The sequence below is a fragment of the Nerophis ophidion genome, linkage group LG05, assembly GCF_033978795.1.
Source record: "Nerophis ophidion isolate RoL-2023_Sa linkage group LG05, RoL_Noph_v1.0, whole genome shotgun sequence".
NCBI classification, from domain to species: domain Eukaryota; kingdom Metazoa; phylum Chordata; class Actinopteri; order Syngnathiformes; family Syngnathidae; genus Nerophis; species Nerophis ophidion.
The window spans coordinates 16824336-16847147 of record NC_084615.1 but is presented as its reverse complement, the minus strand read 5'-3'; the positions used below and the strand labels follow the sequence as shown (position 1 = coordinate 16847147).

Sequence of the window (22812 nt, the reverse complement as noted above, 5' to 3'; positions counted from 1 at the left end):
AAAGAATTCCACTTTCAAAGCTTCAACAATTAGTTTCCTCAGTTCCCAAACGTTTATTGAGTGTTGTTAAAAGAAAAGGTGATGCAACACAGTGGTGAACATGCCCTTTCCCAACTACTTTGGCACGTGTTGGAGCCATGAAATTCTAAGTTAATTATTATTTGCCAAAAAAAAATAAAGTTTATGAGTTTGAACATCAAATATCTTGTCTTTGTAGTGCATTCAACTGAATTTGGGTTGAAAAGGATTTGCAAATCATTGTATTCCGTTTTTAACACAATTTTCCAACTCATATGGAAACGGGGTTTGTATATGGGGCCTTTTTTTTAATTGACAGTTATTAGTGTGATGCTATTTACATTATATTAATCATAACATTACTTTGGGCTGGGCTGTTCAAATGATGTGCATTTATGAACATAATGGGTTGTCCCCATACCAATATATATGTATTTCGATGCGTTTCTGAATAAAGGGGACCACAAAAAAACATCATTATTGTCTTTATTTGAACAAAAAATCTTAGGGTACATAAAATATATGTGTATTATTGTTCTTAAATAAAATGTTGAACATACTACACAACTTGTCTTTTAGTAGTAAGTAAACAAACAAAGACTCCTAATTAGTCTGCAGTAACATATTGTGTCATTTATACACCTATTATTTTGTACACATTATGAGGGACAAACTGTGAAAATTAAATATTAATCTACTTGTTCATTTACTGTTAATATCTGCTTATTTTGTGTTTCAACATGTTCTATCTACACTTCTGTCAAAACGTAATCATCACTCAACCGTCTCTTCTTTGATACTTGACATTAGTTTTGGATGATACCACACATTTAGGTATCCATCCGATACCAAGTAGTTACAGGATCATACATTGGTCATATTCAGAGTCTTCATGCATCCAGGGACGTATTTACTGACTTTATAAAAATAATAAATATTTAAAAAAAGCACGATAAAAAATATTGATGTAATCATTGTAGTATCGACTAAATACACTCTTGTACTTGGTATCATTACAGTGGATGTCAGGTGTAGATCCGCCCATGGCGTTTGTTTACATTGTGACACCGGTGAGCTATTGTATCCTTCTACGGTATGTAGTGAAGCATGTTTAGCTATTCCTCGTCCTCCAGTGATAACGCTACATGTAAGAAACTTACTTTGTCGCCATGGAGGCCGGGATTAGTGATTTATAATGCATGGACTTGTCTACAGTTACAACTTCACCTTTATCTTTACTCTTTACACCAAAATGTCTACACTGTTTCTGCTTGTAAGTACTCTGTGCGTGTGCGCTGCCAAACATGCTCCTCTGCTCGTAGAAACGGGCAATGTCATGACGTGACAACGCGCCGTCACGTCTGTTACGAAAAAAATATGGCTACCCGGTACTTTTCAAACAGAGTATAGTACCTTTTTAAATTCATTAGTACCGCGATACTATACTAGTACTACTATACCGTACAACCCTAGCTAAGTGATGTATATGTACAACCATTGCTACTTTAACTTTAACTTAAAAGCAGTCTGGGAGAAAGTAATCAGGTTAAAGGCCTACTGAAACCCACTACTACCGACCACACAGTCTGATAGTTTATATATCAATGATGAAATATTAACATTGCAACACATGCCAATACGGCCGGTTTAGTTAACTAAATTACAATTTTAAATTTCGCGCAAATTATCCTGCTGAAAACAATTTGTTCAATTAATAATGGAGACGTTAAAGAAGAAAGATGTAGCTGGGAAGCGGTGTATTGCGGCCGCCTTTAGCCACACAGACACAGCCGGTGTTTCCTTTTTTACATTCCCGAAAGCTGATGAAGCTTTACTATGGAACAGAGCGGTCAAGTGAACATGGTTCCCTACCACGTGTCAACCGGCAGGTTTCGGTGAGAGAATGGTGGTATTAAGTCGGCTCTTACCGTAGACATGAGCGGATGTCGTCGTTCCTCCTGCAGCTGCGACTCTTTTGCCTCCTCCCACCGGCCGCCCCCGACCGTCGGATGCTTACACCGTGGAGTATGGCTGCTTTTGCCTAGTCGAGAAAAGTGGCTTCTCTTGGAGACACTGGCGGTAACCACACCCTTGGCTACGGCCCTCCGACTTTCAGGTACCATATAATCTCACTAAAACACTAGTAACACTATAAGCAAATAAGGGATTTTCCAGAATTATCCTAGTAAATTTGTGTAATAACATCTGAATCGCTCCTACTATATAGTCTTTTTTTCCCTAGTCCTTCACTCTCACTTTCCTCATCCACAAATCTTACATCCTTGATCAAATTAATGCGGAAATCGTCGCTTTCTCGGTCCGAATAGCTCTAGCTGCTGGTAGCTATGATTGTAAACAATGTTCAGATGTGAGGAGCTCTACAACCCGTGACGTCACGCGCACATCGTCTGCTACAAGGCCTTTTTATTAGCGACCAAAAGTTGCGAACTTTATCGTCGATGTTCTCTACTAAATCCTTTCTGCAAAAATATGGCAATATCGCGAAATGATCAAGTATGACACATAGAATGGACCTGCTATCCCCGTTTAAATAAGAAAATCTCATGTCAGTAGGACTTTAAGTCAAAGTAATCCTCTCAGGTCTAACTAATCAAAGGCACACTTGTCTCTCAGGGCGTTGAACCAAGTAAAGTATGAAGACTCGGAGATTGCGGCCATGACTCATCTCAACTTGGCCACAGAAGACAGGACTAATAAATGACCTCACTTGGTAGAAATCATATTTTAGCCTGGCCGCATTTCCAAGCTTCTGCCAAGGAAGCTGTTTTATTTTTGTTATTTCAGTTAAGTGACTGCCAAAAACAACACAACTACATGTGTGAGTCCATAAAGAAGTGGTATTTTGCACAAGTGCCCTTCATGGCGGTATAGCTCGGTTGGTAGAGCGGCCGTGCCAGCACTTTGAGGGTTGCAGGTTCGATCCCCGCTCACGCCATCCTAGTCACTGCCGTTGTGTCCTTGGGCAAGACACTTTACCCACCTGCTTCCAGTGCCACCCACACTGGTTTAAATGTAACTTAGATATTGGGATTCACTATGTAAAGCGCTTTGAGTCACTAGAGAAAAAGCGCTATATAAATATAATTCACTTCACTTCATTCATACGCAGATAATGTGTTTATCTGATTGGAGCTATCTCGGCGTATAACAGGCCTGGGCAATTATATTGACTCAGGAGGCCAAATTTAGAGAAAAAAATGTGTCTATTTTTAGCAACACTAATACAAAACCTCACAATAATGTCTGATTGAATGCTAAGAACGTTATGACAGACCGAATAGAAAACTGATGGAATTTTAATTTTTTTGTACTGAATTAGACATCCAGAATGTACATTAAAATAAAGAATGTTACAATATTAACTATGAAGGATAAAACACTGAATATTGACAACATTTGAACGTCACACTCCCTCTCCATCCACATGTTTTACAATCAAGTGAAACACAACAAAAACAACAAAATATCAACGCAAAGGGTAAAAAAAAAAGCATTTCAAGCTCCGACTCTGTGGAAACGCTCCCCACCCACATTGCTTGGTGCCTGGTCTGAGCAGCTGTGACGTACATTACTATAGTAACTGATTAGATTACCATAGTAGCTCATTATATTACCATAGTAACTCATTAGATGACTGTGGAGAGGCGGAGCCGACGGTCCGATGGCACGCAACAAGATGGCGGCAAGGAGGCGGAGGATGCGCCCAAGCGGAGAGGCGGGGCGTCCCGGGAGCGACGCCACGATCGACTTCAGGTGCGTATATAGGGGCAGCAGCAGAGGAGGGTGTGGCAGAAGGAGTTGGAGAGCCCGCAGCGGTGGATGAGGAGCGAAAGAGACGGAGAGTAAGACGCGAGAGACGGCGACGCGGCCGACTGAAGAGCGGACCGGAGAGCGAGAGAGAAAAGCGACCAAAGAGCGAGCAGCAGAAGGGAGAGAGAGCAAGACGGCGACGACGAAAACTTTATTGAAAAATAAACAAGAATGAAACCTGAAAAAGAAACGTCCTTCCTTGGTGGTCAGTGGAACCCGAGCGACGACAGCGTGAGTCGTTCACAATGACCGTAGTAACTTGGAAAGATAAAGTAGCAATGATTATCACACACACACACACACACACACACACACACACACACACACACACACTAGGTGTGCCGAAAATATTCTCTGCATTTGACCCATCACCCTTGATCACCCCCTGGGAGGTGAGGGGAGCAGTGAACAGCAGCGGTGGCTGCGCCCGGGAATAATTTTTAGTGATTTAACTCCCAATTCCAAGCCCTGAGTGCCAAGCAGGGAGGTAATGGCTTTGGTATGACTCTGACCTGCAGTGTTCATTTTGAGTAAAGGCAGGTGGCAATATAGTGTACTTCCTTTCAAAAATATACCTTCTCGCTGACTAAGACGACAACTAGAACAGGTTCGGAATAGGGTTGTTCGGTATACAGGTATTGGTATAGTACCGCGATACTAATTAAATCATATTCGGTACTATACTGCCTCGAAAAAGTACAGGTCCCGCACACCCCAGTCGTTATCACGTCGTGACATTTCTGGTTGTACGAGCAGAGGAGCATGTTCAGCAGCGCGCACACAGAGTACTTACAAGCAGGCACGGTGTGTAGACAGAGAAGGGAGAATGGACGCATTTTGGTGTAAAAAGTAAAGATAAAGGTGAAGTTATAACACTGAAACACCCTCAGGAAGAGCGGCTTTTAGACATGGCTAGGTAGCTAGCGGCTAGCGTTCATCCACAATGTTTTCGCTACTTCTATATCACTAATCCTGGCCTCAATGGCGACAAATAAAGTAGGTTTCTTACAAGTACCATTATCACTGGAAGATAAGGAATAGCTAAACAAGCTTCACTACACACCGGCGTCACAATGTAAACAAACGCCACGGGTGGATCCACACCTGACATCCACTGTAATGATACCAAGTACAACAGTGTATCTAGTCGATACTACTATGATTACATCGATATTTTTACCGTCCTTTTTTAAATCACTAATCCTGGCCTCAATGGCGACAAATAAAGTAGGTTTCTTACAAGTACCATTATCACTGGAGGATAAGGAATAGCTAAACAAGCTTCACTACACACCGGCGTCACAATGTAAACAAACGCCACGGGTGGATCTACACCTGACATCCACTGTAATGATACCAAGTACAACAGTGTATCTAGTCGATACTACTATGATTACATCGATATTTTTACCGTCCTTTTTTAAATCACTAATCCTGGCCTCAATGGCGACAAATAAAGTAGGTTTCTTACAAGTACCATTATCACTGGAGGATAAGGAATAGCTAAACAAGCTTCACTACACACCGGCGTCACAATGTAAACAAACGCCAAGGGTGGATCTACACCTGACATCCACTGTAATGATACCAAGTACAACAGTGCATCTATTCGATACTACTATGATTACATCGATATTTTTTATCGTCCTTTTCTAAATCACTAATCCTGGCCTCAATGGCGACAAATAAAGTAGGTTTCTTACAAGTACTATTATCACTGGAGCATAAGGAATAGCTAAACATGCTTCACTACACACCGGCGTCACAATGTAAACAAACGCTACAGGTGGATCTACACCTGACATCCACTGTAATGATACCAAGTTCAACAGTGTATCTAGTCGATACTACTATAATTACATCGATATTTTTTATCGTCCTTTTCTAAATCACTAATCCTGGTCTCAATGGCGACAAATAAAGTAGGTTTCTTACAAGTACCATTATCACTGGAGGATAAGGAATAGCTAAACATGCTTCACTACACACCGGCGTCACAATGTAAACAAACGCCATGGGTGGATCTACAACTGACATCCACTGTAATGATACCAAGTACAACAGTGTATCTAGACGATACTACTATGATTACATCGATATTTTTACCGTCCTTTTTTAAATCACTAATCCTGGCCTCAATGGCGACAAATAAAGTAGGTTTCTTACAAGTACCATTATCACTGGAGGATAAGGAATAGCTAAACAAGCTTCACTACACACCGGCGTCACAATGTAAACAAATGCCACGGGTGGATCTACACCTGACATCCACTGTAATGATACCAAGTACAACAGTGTATCTAGTCGATACTACTATGATTACATCGATATTTTTACCGTCCTTTTTTAAATCACTAATCCTGGCCTCAATGGCGACAAAGTAGGTTTCTTACAAGTATCATTATCACTGGAGGATAAGGAATAGCTAAACATGCTTCACTAAACACCGCCGTCACAATGTAAACAAACGCCACGGGTGGATCCACACCTGACATCCGCTGTAATGATACCAAGTACAACAGTGTATCTAGTCGATACTACTATGATTACATCGATATTTTTACCGTCCTTTTTTAAATCACTAATCCAGGCCTCAATGGCGACAAATAAAGTAGGTTTCTTACAAGTAGCATTATCACTGGAGGATAAGGAATAGCTAAACATCCTTCACTACACACCGGTGTCACAATGTAAACAAACGCTACGGGTGGATCTACACCTGACATCCACTGTAATGATACCAAGTACAACAGTGTATTTAGTCGATACTACTATGATTACATCGATATTTTTTATCGTCCTTTTCTAAATCACTAATCCTGGTCTCAATGGCGACAAATAAAGTAGGTTTCTTACAAGTATCATTATCACTGGAGGATAAGGAATAGCTAAACATGCTTCCCTACACACCGGCGTCACAATGTAAACAAACGCCATGGGTGGATCTACAACTGACATCCACTGTAATGATACCAAGTATAACAGTGTATCTAGTCGATACTACTATGATTACATTGATATTTTTACCGTCCATTTTTTAAATGTATATTATTTTTATAAAGTCAGTAAATACGTCCCTGGATAGATGAGGACTCTGAATACGACCAATGTATGATCCTGTAACTACTTGGTATCGGATCGATACCTAAATGTGTGGTATCATCAGACTAACTATGAGTCTTTGTTTGTTTACTTACTACTAAAAGACAAGTTGTCTAGTTTGTTCAACATTTTATTTAAGGACTAAATGACAATAATAAAAATATGTTTCATGTACCCTAAGATTTTTTGTTCAAATAAAGACATTTATGACATTTTTAGTGGTGCCATTTTATTTAGAAAAGTATCGCAAAGTACCGAAAAGTATGGAAATACATTTTGGTACGGGTACCGGTACCAAAATATTGGTATCGGGACAACACTAACAGCGTTGGGATCGTAATCATCCAAATATGGTTAGCAGCAAATAGAAGGCAGTCGACTTTGAGGCGAGAGTTCAACAAATATTTTTTAGATGCTATTTTTTGATATTGTAGTGTTTACATAATCCATCCACAGAAATTCCAGTCGGACGGGTTTTCACGATACACATTTCCCATGCTGGGTGTTGTGCTGAGAAACCACGGATGTACAGATGCTGCTCGACTGCTGATAAGAAAACAAAGTCTGAATGTCATTAAATCGATTAGCTCCAAATCTTCACACTCCTCCCTTTCTTATAACAGTAGGCAATGTTTAACTACGAAAAAAAACACGGAAACAATATTTTGAGGCAAAAATAATGTTAAGAAATGTGTATTTCCACATTTTCGCTGACATTTCACATGCCTTTTGGCGACTTTAGGTCCTCTCATTTTAATTATTTGGGCTGAATGAGCATAACTGGACATTGGCTGGGGGCTAGTGGGCAGCCTAGGACGAAGTCGGCTCTCTTGGTTGCCTTGTTGGGTCTGTTCCTGTCTCCGGGCTGTGCGGGGATCCCCCCGATAGAATTTTTCGAGAGAATTCTAAAAAAGTTATGACAGACCACCTCAAAAACACAGAATGGACACCCAAAACACCCAAAATGTACATGAAAATAAAGAAAGTGGGATTGACAGAATTAACTATGAACAATAAAACACTGAATTAGGACTGGGCGATATGGCCTTTTATTAATATCACCATGTTTTTAGGCCCATACGCCCTCGCCGGGCAGAGAGGTAGCGGCATAGGTAACGTTAGCTATTATGCTAGCGGAGTGCTAATACGAGAGAGAGAAGGTGCGAACCTGGTAACAAGTGAAGGACGCCATCGTCTGGCGGTGATTTGGCTTCAAGCAGGAAGATATCGAACAGACATCAGTAGTACTGTATTTCCTTGAATTGCCGCCGGGTATAAAGTATGCGCCTGCCTAGAATTACTGCCGGGTCAAACTCGTTTCGCAAAATATTATTTTTATTAGCGCACGTCTAGAATTTCCGCCGGGTTAAACTCGTTTCGCCAAATAATTAGCATATGCCTAGAATTTCCGCCGGGTCAAACTCGTCACGTCACAAGTGACACGTCACCTGTCATCATTTTCAAAATGGAGGAGGCTGATTTCAATAATTTGAAATCGCATAAAAGGAAGAAGATTAAGAGCTATTCAGTAGGATTTAAAGTCCAAGCTATTGAATATGCTAAAAAGAACAGTAAGGAGCTATGTTTTATTAATATACCGTAGCTGCGTGTGTCAAATATGAGTCATTAAATGACCCCTGCCTCCTGGTGGTAGAGGGCGCTAGTGATCCTTCTTGCGACTACTCAGCTGCAGAAGAAGTGACAACAAGCAGCAAGAGTGAGCAGCGTGTGTTTATTTTTTTCCTCTCACTTGCACTTTTAACATGGAGGATTACATATCTAAAATAAAATAGTTTTCTAAACTGGACTTTCAATCGAAGCAGGAGGTAATAAAGGAAGATCTCCGTCGAGATAGAGAGACTTTTAAAACTGGAGAAAGATAAGGAAGACTTCTATAAACAAGTTATCGATGCTTTTGATCAGAAGGAGCTGCGCATGGACTTCATTTATAAGTAAATGTAGGATCATAATAACGTTTTTTTTATTAAATGTGCTTTTCAAGATGGTATCCTTACATCACACTCAAATTTTTAAGCCCAGGCCTAAATTTACGGCATGCCTTTGGTAAACGCCGGAGTGAGAAGAGGTTTTAAAATAATTAGCGCCCCGGCGGCAATTCAAGAAATACGGTATCTTCATGTTTTTAGGCCCATACGCCCTCGCCGAGCAGAGAGGTAGCAGCATAGGTAACGTTAGCTATTGTGCTAGCGGAGTGGTAATACAAGAGAGAGAAGGTGCGAATCTGGTAACAATTTGGCTTCAAGCAGGAACATGTTGAACAGACATCAGTAATATGTCGAGTGTGCGGCAAAAGCGTTGCTCCAAAAAGTAACATCACTGCTAATGTGTATCATCGTTTGAAAAGTCACCCACTAGAGAATGAAGAATGCTTGAAACTCTGCATGTCAACATCTCCGTTCGGTGTCACACCCACAAAATGCCCAACCAACCATTTCCACCGTATAAAAAAAATAGTCAACAACAGAAGGAGATAACGTCCGCAGGAACCTACCACATAGTGAAGGACATACACTATTTGATTTCCTATTATGCAGCTCATTTTTATTTGACACTTATTGAAATATCTTGTGTGACATCATGCACAACAGTGCACTTTATTTGTTTCAAACTATTTCAGTGGCGTTCTGTACAAAAAGTGCACTTTAATTTAGTGTTGTTTTGATATGTCATCCAGATATCCAGATATTAATAAAAGGCCATATCGCCCAGCCCTAGTTTGAATTATATTTATATAGCGCTTTTCTCTAGTGACTCAAACTGCTTTTACATAGTGAAACACAATATCTAAGTAACATTTTAAACCAGTGTGGGTGGCACTGGGAGCAGGTGGGTAAAGTGTCTTGCCCAAGGACACAATGGCAGTGACTAGGATGGCGGAAGCAGGGATCGAACCTGGAACCCTCAAGTTGCTGGCATATCCGCTCTACCGAACCGAGCTATACCACCCCGGTAACTCCAAACACTTCTACATCGTGGAACCCAATATGTAAATTACAGTTTTGATGTTAAAGGTCTAAAAAGAGTTGCTAGACTACTGCAACTGACTTCTTGTGGTGATCCCCAGCCACAACATCCACAAGCTGCAGGACTTACAGAATAGTGCTGCTAGGATCCTGGTGAGAGTGCGGTAATACGACCACATCACACTGGTTCTCCAATCCCTTCACTGGTTTCCTGTTCCCCCAGGATTGAATACAAAGTCTCCCCACTAACTCCATGGAAATGGTCCCCTCTATCTCAAAGAACTCCTCACCCCCAAATCCTCCACACGACACCTCCGCTCCGGACTGGCTAACATCCTCCGACCTCCGTGGACAAAGTTCCGAACAATGGGAGACCGGGGTTTCTGCTCTGCCGCTCCGAGTTTGTGAAACGCTCTCCCTGACCACCTGAGGGCACCGCAGACTGTGGATGCTTTTAAAAAAAGGCTTGAAACTCTTCTTTTAAAAAAATACCTTTTTAATTTTTTAGAAAATGTGTGCTAGTTCTAGTTATTAGGCTGTTCTAGTTTTTATTTTTAGGATATCATCCTTCCCCAGCGTTGACCTTTTTCCCATCTTTTACGGGGCGCTTGTGGCGACCCATCAGCGTTCCTGTCCTGTAACCCTGTACACTGTTTGTTTGTCTAATCTTGAACGTGTTTGTGCTGAAAACAAAGTTTTGTTGCACTTGTGCACAGACAATAAAGACCTATCCTATCCTAGTTTTTATTTTTTTTATTTGTTTAATGCACGAAGTAAAGCCGCTGCTCCTCCACATGGAGAAGAGCCAGATGAGGTGGTTCGGGCATCTGGTCAGAATGCCACCCTAACGCCTCCCGAGGGAGTTGTTTCGGGCACGTCCACCCGGTAGGAGGCCACAGGGAAGATCCAGGACACGTCAGGAAGACTATGTCTCCCGGCTGGCCTGGGAACGCCTCGGGATCCCCCAGGAGGAGGGGGAAATAAAATATATTATTATTATTATCATTATTATCAAAAATATTATATAGAACGTCGGGCGGGCCGCATTGAAAATCTTAACGAGCCACGTGAGGCCCTATTTTGCCCAGGTCTGGCATAGGAGCTGTGAGGTACATTTTGATCGACAATATATTAAAATGTTTTGTTTTCATATGACAAGATCCCAGAACTCTCCAAAATAACTCCATCCATCTTCTTCCGCTTATCCGAGGTCGGGTCGCGGGGGCAGCAGCCTAAGCAGAGAAGCTCCTCTCCCCAGTAGTGAGGCCCTTAGGGAGATTTTAGGGTGTGTTCGTTCACTTTTGTCTAAAAGCGCCAAATTTGGCACAGGTGTAGCTCAGGGCATACTTAAATGATTTGGCTAGGGCGCCCACGCCGGTGACATTTGGGGTCATCACAGCGGCTGATCTAATATGGCCATCACCTGAACACGCTTTTGCCTCTACAGTTGAACCAGATGAGCAAATCCAAACTCTGTGTCTATTTCATGTTTTTTGACAATTACAAATATGATGGAAAAATCATCTTTATGATTGGGTGTGTTGGACACCTAATTAGCATATTTCCAAGATGGCGGCTATGTAAGAATTAGGTGTACCTTAACTTTTGATACTTTTTGGCAAACTATTTTTAAACATTAGAAACACACTGGAATGATCAGATTTATGATCATTTATTTATTAGAGCACTTTAATTTCCATATGTCATGTCCTTGTGATCACGTTTTGTTTAGTTGTGTTACATTACTTCAAGACTCCATTAGTTCCCGCTTTTTCATTCCATTGTTTTGTTTCCATGCCTCCCAATCAGTTCACCTGTCCTCACGACTCACGCACCTGATTCATTATAACTCACGCACCTGTTTTCAAGCACCACAGCACTATTTAAGCCTGTAGTTGCCAGGCAGTCAGCCTGGCGACATCATCCTCTACACACCTTTGCTCCATGCTGATGATCCATGCTCTTTTCTTGTTCCCCGTTAGTTTTGTTATTCATGCCACAGTTTGCAAGTTTTTTTTTTATGTCCATAGTTTATGTTGTAGCAATAGTTTTGTTTCATAGCCAAGTTGTTGTACCTCCTCTGTAAGCGCCTTTTGTTTGTTCCTTTTTTGAGTTAAGATTAAAATATGTCGTTAACTTCACATCGTGTCCGATCCAGTCGTTTTGCACCTCGGGAAAACAAACCACACCAAAGTCCACGCCTTGACACCATACTGACAACATAGCCATGTTGCGGCAGGTTTTACTCATAACAATGCCCAAGTTACGTCCAATGTCTTCAGAATAGCAAAACGCCACTTGGAAATATGCAAATTAGGGGTCTAGACACACCCAAAAATTAAAATGGGCATTCCAGCGTATTTGTAATTGTCAAAACACATGAAATAGACACCAAGTTTACATTTGTAGCTCATCTGTTTCAAATGTTAGAGACACAAGCTATTACAAGTGGCGGCCATATTTGATTGGCCGCAGTGGCGACCCCAAAGGTCACCAGCGTGCGCGCCCTAGCTAAATCATTTAAGTATGCCCTGAGCTACACCTGTGCCAAATTTGGCGCTTTTAGACAAAAGTGAACGAAAATATCCCTAAGGGCCTCCACTACAGCCACTTGGTCAAGCTCCTCCTGGGGGATCCCGAGGCGTTCGCAGGCCAGCCGGGGGACACAGTCATCCCAAAGTGTCCTGGGTCTTCCCCTTGGCCTCCTGACGGTTGGACGTGCCCTAAACACCTCCCCAGGGAGGCGTTCCAGTGGCATCCTGACCAGATGCCCGTACCACCTCATCTGGCTCCTCTCCATGGGGATGAGCAGCGGCTTTACTTTGAGTTCCTCCCAGATGGCAGAGCTTCTCATCCTATCTCTAAGGGAGAGACCCGCCACCCGGCGGAGGAAACTCATTTGGGCCGCTTGTACCCGTGATCTTGTCCTTTCGGTCATAACCCAAAGTTCATGACCTTAGGTGAGGATGGGAACGTAGATCGACCGGTAAATTGAGAGGTTTACCCTTCCGGCTCAGCTCCTTCATCACCACAACAGCGTCCGCATTACTGAAGACGCCACACCGATCCGCCTGTCGATCTTACGATCCACTCTTACAACACTCGTGAACAAGACTCCTAGGTACTTGAATTCCTCCAATTGGCGCAAGATCTCCTCCCCAACCCGGAGATGGCACGCCACCTTTTTCCAGGCAAGAACCATAGACTCATACTTGGAGGTGCTGATTCTCATCCCAGTCGCTTCACACTCGGCTGCGAACCGATCCAGTGAGAGCTGAAGATCCTGGCCAGATGAAGCCATCAGGACCACATCATCTGCAAAAAGCAGAGACCTAATCCTTCAGTCACCAAACCAGATCCCGTCAACGCCCTCTTGCGCCAAGAAATTCGGTCCATAAAAGTTATGAACAGAATGGGTAACAAAGGGCAGCCTTGGCAGAGTCCGACCCTCACTGGAAACGTGTCCGACTTACAATGCGGACCAAGTCCTGACACTGATCATACAGGGAGCGGACCGCCACAATCACAGTCTGATACCCCATACTCTCTGATGCCTTCTCCAAGTCCACAAAGCACATGTAGACTGGTTGGGCAAACCCCCATGAACCCTCAAGGACCCTACCCAGAGTATAGAGCTGGTCCACAGTTCCACGATCAGGACGAAAACCACACTGTTCCTCCAGAATCCATGTTCGACTATCAAAATAACTGTGGCGCAGTGGGAGAGTGGCCGTGCGCAACCCGAGGGTCCCTGGTTCAAATCCCACCTAGTACCAACCTCGTCACGTCCGTTGTGTCCTGAGCAAGACACTTCACCCTTGCTCCTGATGGGTGCTGGTTGGGGCCTTGCATGGCAGCTCCCTCCATCAGTGTGTGAATGTGTGTGTGAATGGGTAAATGTGGAAGTAGTGTCAAAGCGCTTTGAGTACCTTGAAGGTAGAAAAGCACTATACAAGTACAACCCATTTAATTTAAATTCTAAATAACTACATGAATTAAGTAGCCATTATTTGTTGACGTTGTGTTTCAAAGCCAAAGGGAGCCGCGGGTTGCAGACCCCTGGTTTAACGTATATGGGTCTGGTCCACTTACTTCATATTTAGCCCTGAGGGACATCAAAAAAAGGTGAGGGTGTATCCTCTTAAAGACCCAAAGTGAATCTCCCTGGGAGAATAAACATTCACCTAATTTTAAGTCAAGCAAAAAAACCAGATTGACTGGTGCAGAGTCCACAGGCCTGAGGCGTGGGGGGGGCCTCAACTTGTCATGACTGTCTTTTTTTTTTTTACTTTATTGAGCCAAGAGCATGGCGATACGTCCTTAGGAAATGTGCGTATGCAAGTTGTGGCAACACAGGCGTGCCACGGTGGCTTGAGCGTCGTGACCCCGGGGAAACGAAGAGACGACGGAAAGAATCCGGACATAAAGAATGTGCGAGCTGCAGGTGTTCTTTACCTCTGCAGGGCTGCCAGGAGATTTACAGTCAAGTCATTTCACATGGATCCTCTTTCCTGCTGTCGGCTACCACTGCTTTAGTGGCTCCCTGCAGCACTTTTTAAAAATACTTGAAAATATTTTTTTTGTTTTGAGGACAAACATGACCCTTGCCAATTGTTAGAAGTACCACTGTTGACGTGTGTGTGTGTGTGCGTGTGTGTGTGTGTGTGTGTGTGTGTGTGTGTGTGTGTGTGTGTGTGTGCTGATGACATTATTTGGCGAACAGCCTTTAGTCCTTCTCATTTTGCCAGATCTTGAACTCACCATAGTGCGGACTTTGACACAGCAGTTTGTTTACATTTAAAAATCTTCCACTCATCCTTTGTCTCGTTTTGTCCACCAAACGTTCTATACTGTGCGTGATTGCACAAAGGTGAGCTTTGTTGACTTGTTGGAGTGCTAATCTGGCATTTTTGGTGACTGCAAGCTAATCAATGCTAACATGCTATTTAGCTTAGCTGTATGTACATATTTTATCACTATGCCTCATTTGTCGGTATATTTGAGCTCATTTAATTTCCTTTACTTGTCCTCTGCGTATTTAATTTATATTTGCATGTTTAATGACACAGTATCTGTATGTAATATAGTTGTCATGTTGTTCCAGACCACAGCAAACATTACCCTGCCTGCAAAGATTGTAATAAATCCATTACAAGAAGACTGCCGTTTCTATTAACTTGGACACACACATCTATACCTTTGGTCATTCTAAGCCGGTAACTTATTCCAGGAGTTATCTCACCTTACTAATGTTTTCCGATGTTTTAAAAATAGATTAGAATAGAATAAATATTACATTTCAACATTCCTGTCAACGAAGATTTGCTCCAGCTTGCGACACACTGTCATTTTGAAAGTAGGCTATTATAGCTAATAGAGACACTTACATCATGTGTTGTCTTCATTATAACACTTGTATAAGACTCTTAAAGTCATTTTGATAGTAGGCTAATATAACTAATATAGACACTTATGTCATGTGTTGCCTTCATTATAACACTTATATAAGACTCTTAAAGTATTTTTAATACTAGACTAATATAGCTCATATAAACACACCATGTGTTGAATTCATAATAACATTTATATGAGACTTTTAAAGTAATTTTGATAGTAGGCTTTTATAGCTAATGTAGACACTTACGTCATGCGCTGGCTTCATTATAACACTTGTATAGGACTTTTAAAGTCATTTTGATAGTAGGCTAATATAGACACTTACATCATGTGTTGCCTTCATTATAACACTTGTACAAGACTTTTAAAGTAATTTTGATAATAGGCTAATATAGACACTGACATCATGTGTTGCCTTTATTATAAAACTTATATAAGACTTTTAAAATCATTTTGATAGTAGGCTAATATAGACACTTACATCATGTGTTGCCTTCATTATAACACTTATATAAGACTTTTAAAGTCTTTTTGATAGTAGGCTAATATAGCTCATATAGACACATCATGTGTTGAATTCATAACATTTATATGAGACTTTTAAAGTAATTTTGATAGTAGGCTTTTATAGCTAATATAGACACTTACGTCACGTGTTGCCTTCATTATAACACTTATATATGACTTTTAAAGTCATTTTGATAGTAGGCTAATATATCTGCTATAGACACGTCATGTTTTGTCTTCATTATAACACTTATATATGACTTTTTATAGTCATTTTGATAGTAGGCTAATAGAGACACTGACATCATGTGTTGCCTTTATTATAACACTTGTATAAGACTTTTAAAGTCATTTTGATAGTAGGCTAATATAGACCCTTACATCATGTGTTGCCTTTATTATAACACTTATAAAAGACCTTTAAAATCATTTTGATAATAGGCTAATATAGACACTTACTGTACATCATGTGTTGCTTTTATTATAACACTTATATAAGACTTTTAAAGTATTTTTAATACTAGGCTAATATAGCTCATATAGACACAGCATGTGTTGAATTCATAATAACATTTATATGAGACTTTTAAAGTAATTTTGATAGTAGGTTTTTATAGCTAATATAGACACTTACGTCATGCGCTGCCTCCATTATAACACTTGCATAGGACTTTTAAAGTCATTTTGATAGTAGGCTAAGATATCTACTATAGACAAGTTATGTTTTGTCTTCATTATAATACTTATATATGACTTTTTAATAGTCATTTTGATAGTAGGCTAATATGGACACTTAGGTCATGTGTTGCCTTCATTATAACACTTATAAAAGACCTTTTAAGTAATTTTGATAGTAGGCTAATATGGACACTTACATCATGTGTTGTCTTTATTATAATACTTACATAAGACTTTTAAAGTCATTTTGATTGTAGGCTAATATAGAAACGTACATTAGTGGTCCCCAACCTTTTTGTAGCTGCGGACCGGTCAACGCTTGATAATTTGTCCCGCGGCCCGGCGGTGGGATTTTTTTTTTTTTTTTTGTCATGAAAAAGGGAGGTTTTTTGGGTTGGTACACTAATTGTAAGTGTATCTTGTGTTTTTCATGTTGATTTAATTAAAAAAAAACACTGACGTACATCATGTGTTGTCTTCGTTATAACACTTATAAAAGACTTTCAAAGTCATTTTTATAATAGGCTAATATCACTAATATAGACACATCGGAGGTGTTTAGGGCACGTCCAACCGGAAGGAGGCCACGGGGAAGACCCAGGACACGTTGGGTAGACTATGTCTGCCGGCTTTCCTGCGAACGCCTCAGGATCCCCCGGGAAGAGCTGGACGAAGTGGCTGGGGAGAGGAAAGTCTGGGTTTCCCTGCTTAGGCTGCTGCCCCCGCGACCCGACTTTGGATAGGCGGAAGAATATGGATGGATGTGTTGTCTTCATTATAACACTTATATAATACTTTTAGAGTCATTTTGATAGTAGGCTATCATAGCTAACATAGACACTTACTTCATGCGTTGCCTTCATTATAAGAATTATATACGGTTTTGAATTTTTTTGCGGCTCCAGACAGATTTGTTTTTTTTTGTATTTTTGGTCCAATTTGGCCCTTTCAATGTTTTGTGTTGCCGACCCCTGGCTTAAAGGCCTACTGAAACCCACTACTACCGACCACGCAGTCTGATAGTTTATATATCAATGATGAAATATTAACATTGCAACACATGCCAATACAGCCTTTTTAGTTTACTAAATTGCAATTTTGAATTTCCCGCGAAGTATCCTGTTGAAAACGTCGCGGAATAATGACGCACGCTTATGTTGACGCGTGCTTGTGACGTTATTGGTTGGAGCGGACATTTTATCTCAGCACCACTCATGGCTAAAAGTAATCTGTTTTCATCGCATAATTACACAGTATTCTGGACATCTGTGTTGCTGAATCTTTTGCAATTTGTTCGATTAATAATGGAGACGTCAAAGAAGAATGCTGTTGGTGGAAAGCGGTGGATTGCAGCTGCCTTTAGCAACACAAACTGAGCCGGTGTTTCTTTGTTTGTTGTGAAGCTTTAACATGGAACAGAGCGGTCAAGCGGAAATGTTTCTCTACCACATGTCAACCGGCAGGCTTCAGTGAGAAAATTGTGGTAATAAGTCAGCTCTTACCGGCGACATGAGCGGAGCTTGCGTCCTCCTGCAGCTGTCAAAGAGGCAGCTGCGACTTTCTTGGCTCCTCCATGGATTCCATCAGAGACACTGGCGGCCACCACACCCCTCCGAATTTCTGGTATGACTTTATAATCTCACTAAAACACTAGTGACACAATAAGCAGATAAGGGATTTTCCAGAATTATCCTAGTAAATTTGTCTAATCACATCTGAATCGCTCCTACTGTAAAGTCATTTTTTTCCTAGTCCTTCACTGTCACTTTTCTCATCCACTAATCTTTCATCATCGCTCAAATTAATGGGGAAATCCTCGCTTTCTTGGTCCGAATCGCTCTTGTTGCTGGTGGCTATGATTATAAACAATGTTCAGATGTGAGGAGCTCCACAACCCGTAATGTCACGCGCACATCGTCTGCTACTTCCGGTACAGGCAGGGCTTTTTTTACTAGCGACCAAAAGTTGCAAACTTTATCGTCGATGTTCTCTACTAAATCCTTTCAGCAAAAATATGGAAATATCGCGAAATGATCAAGTATGACACATAGAATGGACCTGCTATCCCCGTTTGAAAAGGAAAATCTCATTTCAGTAGGCCTTTAAAGTCATATTGATAGTAGGCTAATATATCTACTGTAAACACTTACGCCATGTGTTGTCTTCCTTATAACACTTATAAAATACCTTCATAGTAATTTTGATAGTAGGCTAATATAACTAATATAGACACTTACATCATGTGTTGCCTTCATTATAACACTTATATAAGACTTTTAAAGTCATTTTGATAGTAGGCTAATATAGATACTTGCATCATGTGTTGTCTTCATCATAACACTTATATAAGACTTTTAAAGTCATTTTGATAGTAGGCTAATATAGATACTTGCATCATGTTTTGTCTTCATTATAACACTTATAAAATACTTTTAAAGTCATTTTGATAGTAGGCTAATATAAACACTTACATCATGTGTTGCTTTCATTATAACACTTATACAAGACTTTTTAAGTCATTTTGATAGTAGGCGAATATAGCTAATATAGACACTTATGTCATGTGTTGCCTTCATTATAACATAAAATACTTTTAAAGTCAATTTGATAGTAGGCTAATATAGCTAATATAGACACATCATGTGTTGTCCTCATTATAACACTTATATATGACTTTGTAAAGTAAGTTTGATAGCAGGCTAATATAGATACTTGCATCATGTGTTGTCTTCATTATAACACTTATATAAGACTTTTAAAGTCATTTTGATAGTAGGATAATATAGATACTTGCATCATGTATTGTCTTCATTATAACACTTAGATAAGACTTTTAAAGTCATTTTGAAAGTAGGATAATATAGATACTTGCATCATGTGTTGTCTTCATTATAACACTTATAAAAGACTTTTGAAGTTATTTTGATAGTAGGCTAATATGAACACTTACATCATGTGTTGCTTTCATTATAACACTTATACAAGACTTTTTAAGTCATTTTGATAGTAGGCGAATATAGCTAATATAGACACTTATGTCATGTGTTGCCTTCATTATAACACTTATATAAGTCTTTTAAAGTCATTTTGGTAGTAGGTTAATATAGACACATCATGTGTTGTCTTCATTATAACACTTATAAAATACCTTCATAGTAATTTTGATAGTAGGCTAATATAACTAATATAGACACTTACATCATGTGTTGTCTTCATTATAACACTTATATAAGACTTTTAAAGTCATTTTGATAGTAGGCTGATATAGACACTTACATCATGTGTTGCCTTCATTATAACACTTATATAAGACTTTGAAAGTCATTTTGATGGCAGGCTAATATAGATACTTGCATCATGTGTTGTCTTCATTATAACACTTATACAAGACTTTTAAAGTCATTTGGATAGTAGGCTAATATTTATACTTGCATCATGTGTTGTCTTCATTATAACACTTATAAAAGACTTTTAAAGTCATTTTGATAGTAGGCTAATATAGATACTTGCATCATGTGTTGTCTTCATTATAACACTTATAAAAGACTTTTGAAGTTATTTTGATAGTAGGCTAATATGAACACTTACATCATGTGTTGCTTTCATTATAACACTTATACAAGACTTTTTAAGTCATTTTGATAGTAGGCGAATATAGCTAATATAGACACTTATGTCATGTGTTGCCTTCATTATAACACTTATATAAGTCTTTTAAAGTCATTTTGGTAGTAGGTTAATATAGACACTTACATCATGTGTTGTCTTCATTATAACACTTATAAAATACCTTCATAGTAATTTTGATAGTAGGCTAATATAACTAATATAGACACTTACATCATGTGTTGTCTTCATTATAACACTTGTATAAGACTTTTAAAGTCATTTTGATAGTAGGCTAAAATAGACACTTACATCATGTGTTGCCTTCATTATAACACTTATATAAGACTTTTAAAGTCATTTTGATGGCAGGCTAATATAAATACTTGCATCATGTGTTGTCTTCATTATAACACTTATACAAGACTTATAAAGTCATTTGGATAGTAGGCTAATATTTATACTTGCATCATGTGTTGTCTTCATTATAACACTTATAAAAGACTTTTAAAGTCATTTTGATAGTAGGCTAATATAGATACTTGCATCATGTGTTGTCTTCATTATAACACTTATAAAAGACTTTTGAAGTAATTTTGATAGTAGGCTAATATAAACACTTACCTCATGTGTTGCTTTCATTATAACACTTATATAAGACTTTTTAAGTCATTTTGATAGTAGGCGTACATAGCTAATATAGACACTTATTTCATGTGTTGCCTTCATTATAACACTTATATAAGACTTTTAAAGTCATTTTGATGGCAGGCTAATATAGATACTTGCATCATGTGTTGTCTTCATTATAACACTTATAAAAGACTTTTAAAGTCATTTTGATAGTAGGCTAATATAGATACTTGCATCATGTGTTGTCTTCATTATAACTCTTATAAAAGACTTTTGAAGTAATTTTGATAGTAGGCTAATATAAACACTTACATCATGTGTTGCTTTCATTATAACACTTATATAAGACTTTTTAAGTCATTTTGATAGTAGGCGTATATAGCTAATATAGACACTTATTTCATGTGTTGCCTTCATTATAACACTTATATAAGACTTTTAAAGTCATTTTGATCGTAGGATAACATAGATACTTGCATCATGTGTTGTCTTATTTATAACACGTATAAAATACTTTTTAAGTCATTTTGATAGTAGGCTAATATATACACACCGTAGGTGTTTAGGGCACCTTCGACCGGTAGGAGGCCACGGGGAAGACCCAGGACATGTTGGGCAGACTATGTCTCCCGGCTGGCCTGGGAACGCCTCGGGAGAGGAAAGTCTGGGCTTCCCTGCTTAGGCTGCTGCCCCCGCGACCCGACTTTGGATAAGCAGAAGAATACAACACTTATATAATAATACTTATGTAATTTGGGGGGTTTTTTTGTATTTTTGGTTCAATTTGGCCCTTTCAATGTTTTGTGTTGCCAACCCCAGGCTTAAAACAAGAAGAGAAACCTGTAGCAATGCACAATAATAACGCCAACCAGCAACTGACATGGCTGTCTTATTGAAAACAAGTGCGACTTCCATGCATTTAAACAACAACAGCATGACGTGATGATACTCCAGCTCTTACCTCATCAAATCCAACAAGTCAACGTGGGCGAAGGTGTCATTTTCTGTGTCTTCAACGGGCGGCGGACACGCCTTCAATGACGCCAAGGAAAATAAGCAACACAATAATAAACGTGGAGCAGCTGCGATGTGGCTGACAGTTCTCCCGCTGCGTAGCGATGGATGACAGCGAGACAGACAGCAGACATGAAAATGGACATTAGACGGACGGAGATGAGGGGAAAAGGGAGGAGATATACTGGCGAGGGAGGAGTTGGCGCGGAAACGTCAGTTGCAGAGGCGAAAGTCACGACCGCCTTGAACGCATCACAGGTGGATAGAAAAAAACATAGACGGGGATTTTCCACTTTCGAATAGCTCGCTAAATGATGTTAAAACGCCGTGGAAAATATAAAAATATACCTACCCAGTCCACTTCTGTTAGTTCCGAATTCTCAGCGTCTTGAAAAATGGCGTTTGGAAAACATAATAGTGCCCATTTTTGGTTATTGGTAAGCTCGTTTGAGCGCGGAAGAAAGTCACATACTTGTTTGCGCGCATTGGCGGTCACGTGACGCTGCCGCCTTGTTAACGCACTTCCCGTATACGCCCTTTCAGCGTAAGAGCACCTGGCGCTGCCGGAACAAGAGTGTCGGACCCAAAAAAAATGAGCCGATGCAGATAACTTTGTATTGCTTGAAAATGGTGTTTTGTTATGTTTTTTATTCTGGCTCAAATATTTGTGTTTTTGTTTGGATTTTGAACTGGGGCGGCTGGCCTGTTGCGTCATCGATAGACTTTAGACATCGTGATGTCTATAAAGCAGGGGTCACCAACGCGGTGCCCGTAAGGACCAAATGAGTCTGTTCTAAAAATAGCTCAAGTAGCAGCACTTACCAGTGAGCTGCCTCTATTTTTTAAATGTTATTTATTTACTAGCAAGTTGGTCTCGCTTTGCTTGACATTTTTAATTCTAAGAGAGACAAAACTCAAATAAAATTTCAAAATCCAAGAAAATATTTTAAAGACTTGGTCTTCACTTGTTTAAATAAATTCTTTTTTTTTACTTTGCTTCTTATAACTTTTAGGAAGACAATTTTGGAGAAAAAAATACAGC

General features: G+C 39.9%; 1 protein-coding gene across 11 annotated transcripts in view; it reads right to left on the bottom strand.

Annotated features, from left to right (window-relative positions):
- Positions 1-22283, bottom strand: part of mbnl3 (muscleblind-like splicing regulator 3) — a 98972-nt gene extending 76689 nt beyond the window's left edge. For 6 of the 11 annotated variants that reach the window (XM_061900230.1, XM_061900232.1, XM_061900223.1 and 3 more), the window contains exon 1: positions 22123-22283. The gene's annotated coding sequence lies outside the window, so the exon portion shown is untranslated. Of the gene's footprint in view, positions 1-4027; positions 4108-21309; positions 21460-21717; positions 21865-22122 lie in introns of all 11 variants that reach the window. The other 5 variants (XM_061900227.1, XM_061900228.1, XM_061900224.1 and 2 more) reach the window with 3 other exon arrangements.
- Between the last annotated feature and the right edge of the window lie 529 nt (positions 22284-22812).